The sequence below is a fragment of the Danio rerio genome, chromosome 17 (genome assembly GCF_052040795.2).
Source record: "Danio rerio strain M-AB ecotype USA chromosome 17, GRCz13ab, whole genome shotgun sequence".
NCBI classification, from domain to species: Eukaryota; Metazoa; Chordata; class Actinopteri; order Cypriniformes; family Danionidae; genus Danio; species Danio rerio.
In genome coordinates this window covers 43,071,106-43,084,662 of record NC_141037.1, presented here as the reverse complement: position 1 = coordinate 43,084,662, position 13,557 = coordinate 43,071,106, and the positions used below count along the sequence as shown (strand labels likewise).

Genomic DNA, 13,557 nt, shown 5'->3' with positions numbered 1-13,557 from the left:
ATATATCTATTGCAATCTGCACTTTGAAATGAAAATACAAAGACTGGTGGTCCAAAGAGAAAATTTATTGATACTAACTTTTTAAATACAAATGCTTACAACCACATTAGTACAATTTGTTTATGATAATAGACATTCACAATAAGCATTTTTTTTTTAAGGGATAGTACATTTATGCAGTAATTAACATGTTTTGGCAGCTAATTTGATGGTAATTTGATGCTTTACAAAAAGTTGCAGACACTTTTTTTACCAATATCAAAATGCTTTTGTGATGCAAAATTATATTAAACATCCAGTTATTCATTACATCGATTAAGAAACCAGCTACTATCATACTATGGCTCTAACTGTAAAACTAAATAAATTGATAAATACTCTTGACACATGAAAGTGTAAAGCATGCAGCTGACAACAAATGTGGAAATTCATTGCCTATCATATTTACAAACTGTTTATTACAAATTGTATGTAACTTTGCTTACATGGATAATTGAATATTAATCAGATGATGTCATTACATTGCTGTGCCATCAGCCAATCGTTGCCGATCATGATTTCAAGGATCGATAAATCCGTCCTTCACAACACACGCAGCGATCTCAGATCAGTTCATCCAGATATTTTAATCTGATTCACAAACTTCTTTGAAGAAATAAATTAGCCAGAGATCAGATTTGCATGTACCAGCAAAACAGCAAGCAACTTTAACAACACAAACAAAGTGACTCCATCAGTTCAGTCACTAGCCAATGGAATGGAATATCTATGGCTTTCTCTCTCTTTTATGTGTATTTTTAATACAGATTGTAATGAAGCGAGTCTTGAGTGGTGAATTAATGAAGGTCAATTTGAATAGTGTAAATGAGACAGGAAGTGGCCCCTTCAGCAGGCATGCACATTTAGCTGGCGAAGAAGAAGAAAGAAGCAGAACGGCAGAGTTTTGTGTTCCTTTGACCGACCCTGGGGAGTATGTGACATTTCAATGAGCTACCGTGTCACTATCACTCAAGTGTAGAGAGTGTGATCCTTCACCTAAACTCCTGATGAATGCGAGTGTTGAGAGAGTCTTGACAGACTGTAAATGAAGAGACGAAACATTAAAACGTCAGTCTTAGCTCAGTTCTGCTCTGATGTCAAACAAGATGGCGGGTGTTCTTTAGAGGTAAAAGGCCTATGTTTTAAAGCAAAGTTAAAGGGCCGGTCCCCCCTAAAATTAAAATGTCTTCACTATTTACTCACAGTAAAACGTTTCCAAACCTTTGAGTTTCTTTTATCTGTTGAACATAAAAAAAGATGTTTTTAAAAAAGCTGAAACCCTAATTTTTTATTTAATTTTATGTCCATAAATAGTTCATAAATAAGTCAAAAACCAAGCCAAAATGCAACATATTAATCTTAGCATTGTCAAACATCCTAAATTGGTAAAAAAAAAAAATACATTATAAATATATGGAATAGTATACTGTATACAAAGATTGTTTTGGCCAGAACGTACCCAACATAACATGGCAATTATTATTATTATTATTATTTTATTTTTATTTTTTTTTGCAAAATGCTATATCCACTTAGGCTATATTCTACTAAAGTAATACCCTTAAGAAAAGCTAGTAAATCAATGTTTTGTTTAATAAGTAAAATTAAATTAGTTAGATGAATGACTTGTAGCTTGTTACAGAAAGAGTGGAGGGCGGCTCCTTCACATCGCTGCTGAAAACCAAACCAGTATGATCAGAGCGGGCGGAGCCACGGTCACAGTTCTCTGTTGCACAGAGTCGGTGACACAAGCTCGCCTCGCCATGTAATTTATTATTTCACTGTAATAACAGTAATAATAGCTTAGTTAATGGTTGTTGAGAAAAAGCAAAACCATTTATCTCCATAAAAACCTGTGCCCTTTATGTTCCCTTATAATAAATCAACAACAACAAGAATTAACGTAATGTTTTAGGCTATAAATAATGGGTGCAACCGCATAAATAAATCTTCAGATAGGCTACTCAGCTACATGTAAGAAACAATTTTAAAAAATACACTTACTAAGTATAATTAGTAATGTAGCCTTGCAGACAAGTATCTTGTGATGGGTAGGAGCGCAGGAAAAAGGTGCTCCCTGGACTTTCTCTTGACATCAGCGGAGACTCGTTCCCTGCTGCATTTATGTATTGTTGACAGATGAAGGAGACAGATGCATTTTATTCTCGTCCACTTTTTTAGCGTTTTTATACAGTTTTTATAAAAGTTATAGGCTTTCTTCTATCCCTAAATCAATAAGCAAACTCCTAGCACTTCACAGGCAGTGACTCTCTACCAAGAGGATGCTGAGCAAGCGCAGCATACTGAGCGTTCAATATCGCACTTTGTAAAGAAACAGGTCTGGCGGATATCGCATTTTGTGAAAAATACATTTTGTAGTTGGCCTAAAATGTACATTCTTAAATGATATTAATGGCAGCAATTCACACATAGATTAAGGCACATCTGAACAGTGATTTCCAATAATAAAATCCAAATGTCAAAAAATAGCATTTATCGCATTTTGCAACCAAACTATCTATCTATCTATCTATCTATCTATCTATCTATCTATCTATCTATCTATCTATCTATCTATCTATCTATCTATCTATCTATCTATCTATATATATATATATATATATATATATATATATATATATATACTGTAATAAAATTCGTTGTTGTGTGGGAGGAAGAAGACAGGGTCGGCGATATCAGGCAAGCAATATATTTTATTATATTAATGCACACCACTTGCAGGCTGTGTCTGTGTGTGTGCGCTCTCTCTTCTCCAGACTGCTCCTTTAGTTCTCCTTAAGAAGGGAGTTTCTCCGGCCCAATCACTAGAAAGACAGGTGTTATTTATTATTTCTGATTGACCTGCTGATTAGCCGCCGGGCTCCTACCATGCTCTCCCCCCCCTATTGGGTGTTAGATTATGCTTGCCTCTCCACATACCCCCACCGCCCATCTCAGCGCCGACAATACCGCCCTCAGATGTTGCATATGTCACTGCCAGTCATTACTGTAAATGATGATATCATCTAGATAAGCAGCGGCATATGCTGTGTGAGGGCCGAGTATTTTGTCCATCAGGCGTTGAAACGTCGCCAGTGCCCCAAACAGAAGCGTCACAAATTGGTGTAATCCAAACGGTGTGGTGAAGTCTGTTTTTTCGCGGGATATGGCAGATAAGGGGATCTGCCAATAGCCCTTCGTTAAATCCAATGTCGAGTAATACCAAGCAGCACCCAACCGGTCGAGCAACTCGTCAATACGCGGCATTGGATAAGCGTCGAATTTCGACACAGCATTCACCTTGCGATAATCCACACAGAACCGGACCAAGCCGTCCATCTTGGGTACCAAGACAATCGGGCTGGCCCAGTCGCTGTGGGATTCTTCTACTACTTCCATTTTCAACACATTACTCAATTCTTACTGAATCACTTTTTTCTTGTGTTCAGGTAGGCGATATGGCCGGGTCCTAACGACCACGCCTGGTTCGGTCTCGATATGGTGCTAAATCAGGTTATATTAAATCATTGATTTAAGCGTGCGATTAAATATTTCCACCAGCCCGTCTGTTTGTGGGTGATAGACACTGGTGCGAATAGATTTAATGCCCAATAATCCGTAAAGTTCTCGCATCGTGCGTGACATGAACGCAGTGCCTTGATCAATGAGAAGCTCCTTGGGGATTCCCACTCGGGAGATTATCCGAAACAGCGCCTCCGCAACGCTCTTTGCTGAGATGTTACAGACTGCGACTGCTTCCGGGTATCGGGTTGCATAATCCACCAGAATTAATGCAAACTGGTGCCCGCGTGCGGATTGCTCTAATGGCTCGATGAGATCCATACCAATTCTCTTGAAGGGGATCGCCATAGTTGGCAAAGGGTGCTTTTGGGGTGGCCGGTGGATTTACCAGCTGACATTCACTGCACGCAGCGCACCATCTGCTGAATTCACCGTGAATGCCCAGCCAAAAGAATCAGGTCATGAGGCGATTTAGTGTGGCCGCCTGACCTAAATGTCCGGCCATAGGATTAGAATGAGCCGCCTGAAAAAGCATTTCCCGGTGGCTCTTTGGTACTAATAGCTGGGTTGTATCTTCTTTTGTCTGAGCGTCTTGGGTCACTTGATACACTATCATTAATAACCGCAAAATACGCATAGGAGAGGGGTCGATCAGGCTGGAGGATTTTCCCATCAATAACCTGCACTCTTTGCATGTTTTAGCGTGTCATCACGCGACTGCTCCAGGGGAAAGTCCTTACACCAGGAAATTCCCAGCCCTTCCCCTGGGTCAGCGCGTGACGTCACTGCCTGGGATTCCCCCAGCTGGGCGACACGCCCCCTATCCGGCGATTTCTTCTTCCAAGAACCACCCGCACATAAGACCCCCAATAACCTATTAAATCCAGGCCAATTAGTTCCCAGAATTAGCGGGTGTTTGAGGTGCTCGGCGCACTCGCCTCCTTAACGGAACAGACTTTTGGCGCGCTATCCTCGTGCCCGCACTGAAAATTCATCGGCCCAGTCCTTCTCACTATACCCCCGGGGCCAGCAGGAGCAACCGATTGAACCGGAGAGAGTCTTGGCGCTGTCTGGGGAACCGCCAGGGGTCGTTGCTCCACCCCTCTGCCCGAATGGGGTCCCCCATATATATATTATATATATAATGTATGTATGTATATGTGGAAAGGTAAGCTTGATCGAACTCCCAATAGGGGGGAGGTATATATATATATATATATATATATATATATATATATATATATATGTATATATATATATATATATATATATATGTGTATATATATATATATATATATGTATGTATGTATGTATGTGTGTGTGTGTGTGTGTGTGTGTGTGTGTGTGTGTGTGTGTGTGTGTGTGTGTGTGTGTGTGTGTGTGTGTGTGTGTGTGTGTGTGTATGTATATGTATATATATATATATATATATATATATATATATATATGTTCATTTTCTTTTTCGCTTTGTCTCTTTATTAATCTGGGGTAGCCACAGCGGAATGAACCGCCAATTTATCCAGCACGTTTTTATGCATAGGATGCCCATCCAGCCACAACCTATGCCTGGAAAACATCCACACACACACACACACACACACACACACACACACACCTGTACCACATGTCTTTGGACTGTGGGGGAAACTGGAACACCCGGAGGAAACCCACGCGAACACGAGGAGAACATGCACACATACAGAAATGGCAATTGAACCAGCCGAGGCTCGAACCAGCAACCTTTTTGCTGTGAGGCAAGAGCGCTACCCACTGCGCCACTGTGCTGCCCTATATATATATATAACAGTTATATCTGGTTCTCGAAACTGCTTGGCCGTTAGCCGTAAGATAATAAAGTAATATCGCACACTTACAGCTTCTTCATTCTTGTGTATTAATCCGCTCACAGGTGGCAAGCAGAGGACTACAAATATTGCAGCTGTTGGACAACATAATGTACTTTTAAGGCTTTTTTGGCAAGAATGTAGTTGTTTAGATTGAAACTAAGCTGTATATTTATAAAGATAGTGCCTATTTTAATTATTCATAATTTCAGAGGCTAAGCACATTAGCGACCATCAGCCTGCCATACTGAGCAGAATAAAGACGATGGACATTCCACCAAAAGATGGCGACAGAGCCTGCATAATAAGCACATTTTAAACTACAGCTGAACAAATCATTACAGAACAGGTAAGTGGCCTTCTAAGCGAGTTCTCTCTTTTGTGTTTTGTAGTGCTGTATTTATACCATATTAACGCTTTGACCACCCCTCTACCAAACGGTTGACCATGTTTTTACTGTTTTCAGTGGAAAATTGTGACAGAGCATGTCTTAAGCATGTGTATATATGACTTGTTTACCTCCTCATTTATGGTTTTGACAGGGATTTTAAAAAATCCAGCAATACCTCCAGAAACAGTAAACAGACATACAGTAAAATTCATTCATTTATTCATACATTCATTCATCAATACATTCATTTTCTGTTAGGCTTAGTCCTTTTTTTAATCTGGGGTCGCCATAGCATAATGAACCGCCAACTAATCCAGCATATGTTTTACGCAGCGCATACCCTTCCATCTGCAAACCATCTCTGGGAAACATCCATACACACTCATATACTACGGACAATTTAGCTTACCCAATTCAATTGTACCACATGTCTTTGGACTGTAGCAGACAACACGAACCCCACACAAACGCAGGGTGAACATGCAAACTCCACACAGAAACGCCATCTGACCCAGCTGAGGCTTGAACCAGCGAACTTCTGTCTGTGAGGCGGCAGCACTACCTACTGTAATTCTAATTCCATTAGGGTTTCGCACCACCAGTGCCTGTGCTCGGTCCCAGTACCACCGCTCCCTATACGCAGAGTATGCAGGCTGCGTAGGGCCTCAACTTCGGAGGGGGGCACCATCTGGGCTGCTCAAAAAAAAAAAATTGATATTTATTTACTAATATCAACATAAACTGCGTGTAAATAAAACATCTATTGATAATATGGTGTTCAACACATTTAAAAAATCATTTTAAGGCGGACGCATAAACAAACATGTGACGTAATTTTTCGTGCACGCGGTAGCACGGCCCGGTCCACTTATCTTTGCGGCTGCTAGCTGCATATAATAATAATAGATGCAAGTTGCAGCTCTATGCACAGATAAAGACAACAGCTGTCTGGAGCCAAGAAGAGGAAAAAAGTACAAGATGAGTTATGTGCATCACTTTCAGGTAACTTCCATGAATCTGGAAAGCATATTTTTGGTTGTTCAAGTAAATTAGTGAGGCTTCTTTTAAACTTTTAAGCTTCTCCACAACTGCTATGGATTGTGCTTTAGACAGGACATGTTCTTTGACTTTTTGCGTTTGCCCCTCTTCCCCATGTTGCTGCTGATTACTCAAACTTAATTAGTGTTATTAACTTGTGCAATACTATACAATTCTGTTTGCACACTAGCTACATACACATGCACTGCACAATTCTTTGCAGACAGCAATTATTTTTGTTTATTGCTTTGTCTATTTCTATACATTTCTTATTGCTGTTATTGCTTGTATCACTGCAATGACAATAAAGTCTCTTTAGTCTTTTTTGTGCATTACAGTATGAAATAACAAAACTGACTTATATTCTGTGATTTCTGGAAGATCAATAATATAAAATGAGTCAAATTACTGTAAATCACAGGCCAAAAACCATTTTTATAGCATGAATTCTTTAATGATTATTTTTTTTCTAAATGTTAACAAAGTTTTTTGTTTAAAAATACACCAATTCATTCTTAAAAACTACAAATGTCTTTGATTTATACAGAAAGGAAGGGACAGTTTTTCTCACCATATTACAGTGCAAATTAAATCCACATGTTAGTTGTAGTTTAGATGCTTTATGAAGAGTGCTGGTCTAGCCTATTGTTTTAATGGTATGTCATGAGCTTTCTTCTTTAAATAAGTAATTTCTTCTGTATTGTTCATGGAGGTCAATGCTGAAATTTGTCACAAAAGAAGATGAGGTTGCCTGACCAGCACTGCTCCAGAGACACCAGCAGCTGCACAGGTACAGGATGCAGCACTGAGGACTGTCTATCTCTACAGGTACAGAGAGGGTTTTATTCCTTACCCTTTGTAAATGCTTGAAATTATGTTTCTGCAGAAGATATGACTGCTTATTTTGATGTAAGCTATTATTTTGTAATGTAAACATTTAAACGTTCAAGTATAATTTAAGGGTTTATATGCATATTTATGTATATAAATAAATAAATAAATACATGTTTGAATGTTTGTGTGATTTTTGTTCCTCTGTGGGGGCACCAGAGTAAACTTTCGCTTAGGGCACCCTTTTGGCCAGCAGCGGTCCCTAATAATAAATAAATAAATAAATAACACCATTTCAGATTCAGATGTGCTGTTCTAACTTTTAACATTTATGAAACTGTAATGAGTAATAATATTACAATACACATTATTAGTAATGTGTTATATTACTGTTACAGAAAAAAGTAATATGCTACTGTAATCACATTCCTTTTGTAATGCATTATTTCCCAGCACTGACAATTGATCCATAGTATTTGTTTTGCTACTATGGAAATCAATCAGGATTTCAGCTTTTTAACAAAGTGAAATGCTGACAACGTTTGCAAATGTGTATTTTAGAAAAAGTATATGTGCTGTATGAATGAAATTTAAACATGATTTGGCAACGTCTTTAGAGTTCCTAAATTCTAGTATAGGGAAGAGGTGTTATAAAATAAAATAAATAACTGTTGTTGTAATTATTATCATTATCATTATTATTAATTATGTATTATTATTATTATTATTATAAATAAGAATGCTTCTACTACTAATATCTGTAGTTGTAGTATTTGTAATAGCAATAAAAGTATTAGCAATATTATTATGAATAATAATAAATAAAATAAAATGGTGATACTGATGCATCTATTCTATTTAGTAAATTAGTAACATGCATATTTACATTTCCATATGCAATATACTGTACAATATAGAGTAATTATTGTTAAACACTTATTATTATTATTATTATTATTATTGTTATTATTATTATTATTAATCATAAGAATGCTACTACTGGCGATGCAGTGGCGCAGTAGGTAGTGCTGTCGCCTCACAGCAAGAATGTCGCTGGTTCGAGCCTCGGCTGGGTCAGTTGGCATTTCTGTGTAAAGTTTGCATGTTCTCCCTGCGTTTGCGTGGGTTTCCGTTTTCCCCACAGTCCAAAAACATGCGGTACAGGTGAATTGGGTAGGCTAATTTGTCCATAGTGTATGTATGTGTGCGCATGAGTGTGTATGGGTTTCCCAGTGATGGGTTGCGGCTGGAAAGGTATCCGCTGTGTAAAATATATGCTAGATAAGTTGGCGGCTAATTCCGCTGTGGCTACCCCCGATTAATAACTTTAACTGATGCATTTACTTTTATTAGTATCATGCATACTTAGGTGTACATTTGTAATATACAGTACAATATACAGTTAATATTGTTAAACTTGTATTAATATTGTCATGATTTTTTTATTGTCATCCATAATAGGAATATTATCATATTATATGTAATTATTATTTTTGTTATTATTAATTATTAAAATACTACTACTACTACTGCTACTAATACTTGTGGTCATAGTATTTGTTATAGTAATAAAAATAGTAGCACTATTATTATGGATAGCAATAATAAAAAAATATAAATTAAATGGGCATACTGATGCATCTACTTCATTTAGTAGATGGGTATCATGCATATTTAGATTTCCATATGCAATATACAGTACAATATACAGGTTTTAATATTAAACATATATATTATTATTATTATCATTTTTATGTATTGTCATTATTATTGTCACTCTTAATAATATTATGTTATATGTGATTTTTATTATTGTTATTGTCATAAATATTAATGATAAGAATGCAACTCCTACTACTGAATGTAGTCGCAGTATTTGTAATAGCAATTACAGTACAATAACAGTACAATATACAGTAATTATTATTAAACATATTATTATTATTTTTTTATTATTATAAGTAGTAGTAGTAGTAGTAGTAGTAGTATTAGTATTATTATTATTATCGTTATTATGATTAATGATAAGAATACTTCACCTACTACTACTAATTTTCGTAGTTGTAGTATTTGTAATAGCAATAAAAATTTTAGCTATATTGTTATGCATAATAACAATAACAAATTTAATTGTTATGATGCATCTACTTCATTTAGTAGATGAGTTTCAGGCATGTTTAGATTTCCATATATACAGTACAATATAAAGTTATTAATATTAAACATATTATTATTATTATTATAGTTTTTATTTTTATTATTATTATTATTGATAAGATTAATACACCTACAAGTACTAAAATTAATAGCCGTAGTATATGTAATTAATATACATAATAATATTTAAAAAGTAAATTGTGATACTGATGCATCTACTCTATTTAGTAGCTAGGTATCATGCATACAGTACAGGTTCTAAAAACAAATCAAGTATGCAGCACCTTTTATATTTCAGATATGAATGTACACAATTCATCGCTGGACATCTTTAGCTGGATTCCATTGGATTGTTTCAATCTGTTTCAAATAATTTCACCAACAGTGCCATCAAGTGCTTTGTGCAGGTATTGCAGCCCAATCTGAGCCCTGCCTGGACCACACTTGATGCTTTGTGGTTTCGATATTCGGAGACCAGGATGCCATATAATGTTCAACATAATCGGAACCTCAATAGTTTATTCTCTGAGAAATATAATAAATAACCTTCCGTGTCAAAACCATAGCTCTATCATTTTTTTCTTGCTACTTTGAGCGCTTGAATGTAATTGCAAAGCAGCACCAGACCTTGCTGAGCTCATGTAAAATGAAGATTGCTAAATAATGAACTTGCGTGCAGCGTGACGGGTACAATCAGCGCATGTAGTGCTTTATGTTAGCATGCCGACCACACAGAGCCGTACTGTAGAGGAACTTCTGTTCTCAAATAGCGCTGGAGGCAGATTGCAGCATGAATGCCAAACCTGAACAAGCACTCCTCCACCTAATACCAATGAGATCCTGTTAAATGAAGGCTTACTTGGCAGAAACTCTTCTGGTGTGCTGGTGTCCCTGACAAGTTTTCATAAAGAAATTCTTCAGCATTGGAAAATCTGTCTTTTAAAGCTGCAAAAGATGATAAATAGCCATATAAATTTGAGAAATGATTTACGAAGATTAGGAAGCAATTCAAATTATCTGCCAGTGATAATTATAACTTTGCTTGAAATTAGAAAACCTACCTACATTTTTAAAAATGTAAACTGTAAATTGTAAAATTGTGACAGTATAAAATAGTAACCTGGATAAAAACAGTAAGTTTCTAAAATAGCTGGTTAATAATTGTAAATTCACTTTTCCAAAATTCCTTGCATGACGCTTGACATGTTTTTTTTTATTTTTGTTTTTTTTTATTATTTATTTATTTTTTAAATTTTTTGGTATTATTATGGTTTATTTCAATTTTTTTCTTTCTTTCTTAAGTTGTACACATAAGAGTTTTATGTTACTTGTAATGTGGATAAGGAATTATTGTATTAGATAGATTAGACTGCAATATCCAAAATCTCCTGTCAGGTGTACAATGTAAAGGCACTGCTGTTCTGCACTACAGATCCAAGAAGAGCAAATACAGAAAAACTGCAAAAACTGGAGACATAACATCTTGTCTGAAGAAAAAAAAGTACTTTAATTGTATGTGTTACCATGGTTACCATCAAGTTTTTTAGATATTAGTACTTAAAAACATTGGAGTATAATAAAATTAGTAATTAAAAAACAATGAATGACAAACAGTTGAAATGTTTTTTTTTTTTTTCATTCATACTCCATTTTAAAACTTGCAGTTTAGCCTTTAGTAAAGAAATCAAGTATTCCAAGCATTGCATTTAGTCAAATTGTCTTAAAACCTTTTAAACTGTATGCTTTCTTATTTTGTGTAAAAAAAAGGTTTTAAAACTAGAGACTACACATGAGATTTCCTCTTTAAGAATACTACTGTATATAAAAATGAGTAAAATCATTTAAACTTAAAACAAGATTATTGCATTAAGTATGAATCACACTTTGGGCCCTGACATACACCCGGCGTAATGCTGTGCAAGGCAAACAATTGTTGTTTGCTAGTTTCACCTCGAAGCAGGAGTCATTTTGACGTTTTGCACCATGCCGTTTAAATAGCAAATGCATTTGCACTCATATGTGTGCCCATAGGCATTCTGGTTTAAAAAAAGGAGGTGTATTGTGGCACATAAACCAATCAGAGTCTCATCTCCCATTCCCTTTAAGAGTCAGCTGCGTCGCGCCATAAGCATATTTGCTATTTACATGACGTAAAGTAAGTTCACTTTCACTTTTGCTTTCGTTGGGAAACCTTTATGCACAGACATCAATTTGCCTATAAATAATTAATTTTATTTGTTAAGCACAGATTTGTTTCAAAACTATTTCTAAATTCAGTTCTAATTTCCAGCAAATTAATAAATGAACAGTAATAACGAAGTGTGGTCAAAATACAAAAGTTATTTCCAAATACACCTGCTATGCCCCATATGGTCTAAAACCTGACAGGTGGACAAATCTAAACTTGTTTTTAATAAAACAAATATAAATATGCAGATAATAAATAATATTGCTAATATTAATAACATTATACAAAAGCAAATTGAAATATAGCTGCAAGCAGCAATTAACAGGGTTTGAGCATTTTAGCAGCGTAAGGTTTTAGCAGTTAGAAAGTCTGTAAGTAGTTTATTCGACAATGAAATATATGATTAAAGTGTTAGAGTTTATAGATTAAGCTAATTAATGTTTGATTACACACTCCAAAAAAGCAACTTCGGTTTTTACATATTGACAATTCTTTAATGAACATTTCGTGTGACCGCTTTTATTTCAAAGTATTCAGTATAAGCAGCCCTATGACAAAATGAGTAGATCAAGTCATGGCACCTTAGACAAAGACACTGCATGTCAAATTTCTAGTTAATCAGATAAATGGTTACTCAGATACAGTGATTTTACAATGTATAGCGCTACAATGTGGCTCCCATGTCTACGAGTTTCAAGCTATGACCTTAGTTTGACCTCTTGCATATAAGTAACAAGTTTGGTGAAGATCTTTTAATTTATTCATAAGTTATTGCCATTTTAGCTCTTCCCAATAAAAATGACAAAAGAGAAGTGAAATTAGGTATTAATGATCTCCTAATGCCATCTAGTGGGCATGGTGTAACTTTGTGATTACAGCCATTTAGGTGTGCATAAATATATCCCTTTTATGAATGAGCATGCTATAACTATAAAAAGTAAATTTAGTATTTTATTAAAATAATTAATTATCTACAGAGTAAAAAGTGTGACAAGATTTGACTAAATTTAATCTGAAATGCATTAACTGTGTTCATGCCATGTCAATTTGGGATTCAGAATGCATTGTTTGCTACAGAGCAGTAAAATAAACTATGAGTGGTCTGTTACTGCCATGTAGTGGCCACAGTTGTGATTAATTTATAGATGTTTTAAAACAAGGTGTTTAATAAAAGAACCAGTTTTTACTTTTTGGAATTATTATGAAGAGGTAAACTGGGACTAACTTAAATTTTTAATGCATAACAGCGTTTACATCATGTCAATGTGATTCAGAATAATCCTAAATACAATTTCCCTTACTTTAAACTCTAAAAATGTGAAAAAAAACAAAGGTATGCAAATGTTTTGAACAAATAATTAGTGGTCTTGTGCTGACATCTAGTGGCTAAATATTGTAGGTGACATTTAAAAGTCTGTGTTATAGTGGCTAAAATGATAGAATATTGAAAATTTGTGTTTTTGAGACCTTTAAAACATCCAAGATGGACAAAAAATTGAACATGTAAATAATTATTTCCATAATTTAAAAGTGATAAGCTTGTACTA

At 35.4% G+C, this 13,557-nt stretch overlaps 1 long non-coding RNA gene across 3 annotated transcripts in view; it reads left to right on the top strand.

Moving 5' to 3' along the window:
• LOC141378565 (uncharacterized) overlaps window positions 1-11,413 on the top strand; it is a 32,066-nt gene extending 20,653 nt beyond the window's left edge. The window contains exons 4-6 of one of the 3 annotated variants that reach the window (XR_015514010.1): window positions 5,618-5,754; window positions 7,547-7,662; window positions 10,121-10,749. This is a non-coding gene — a long non-coding RNA (uncharacterized LOC141378565). Of the gene's footprint in view, window positions 1-5,617; window positions 5,755-7,546; window positions 7,663-10,120 lie in introns of all 3 variants that reach the window. The other 2 variants (XR_015514009.1, XR_015514008.1) reach the window with 2 other exon arrangements.
• The last annotated feature ends 2,144 nt before the right edge of the window (window positions 11,414-13,557 follow it).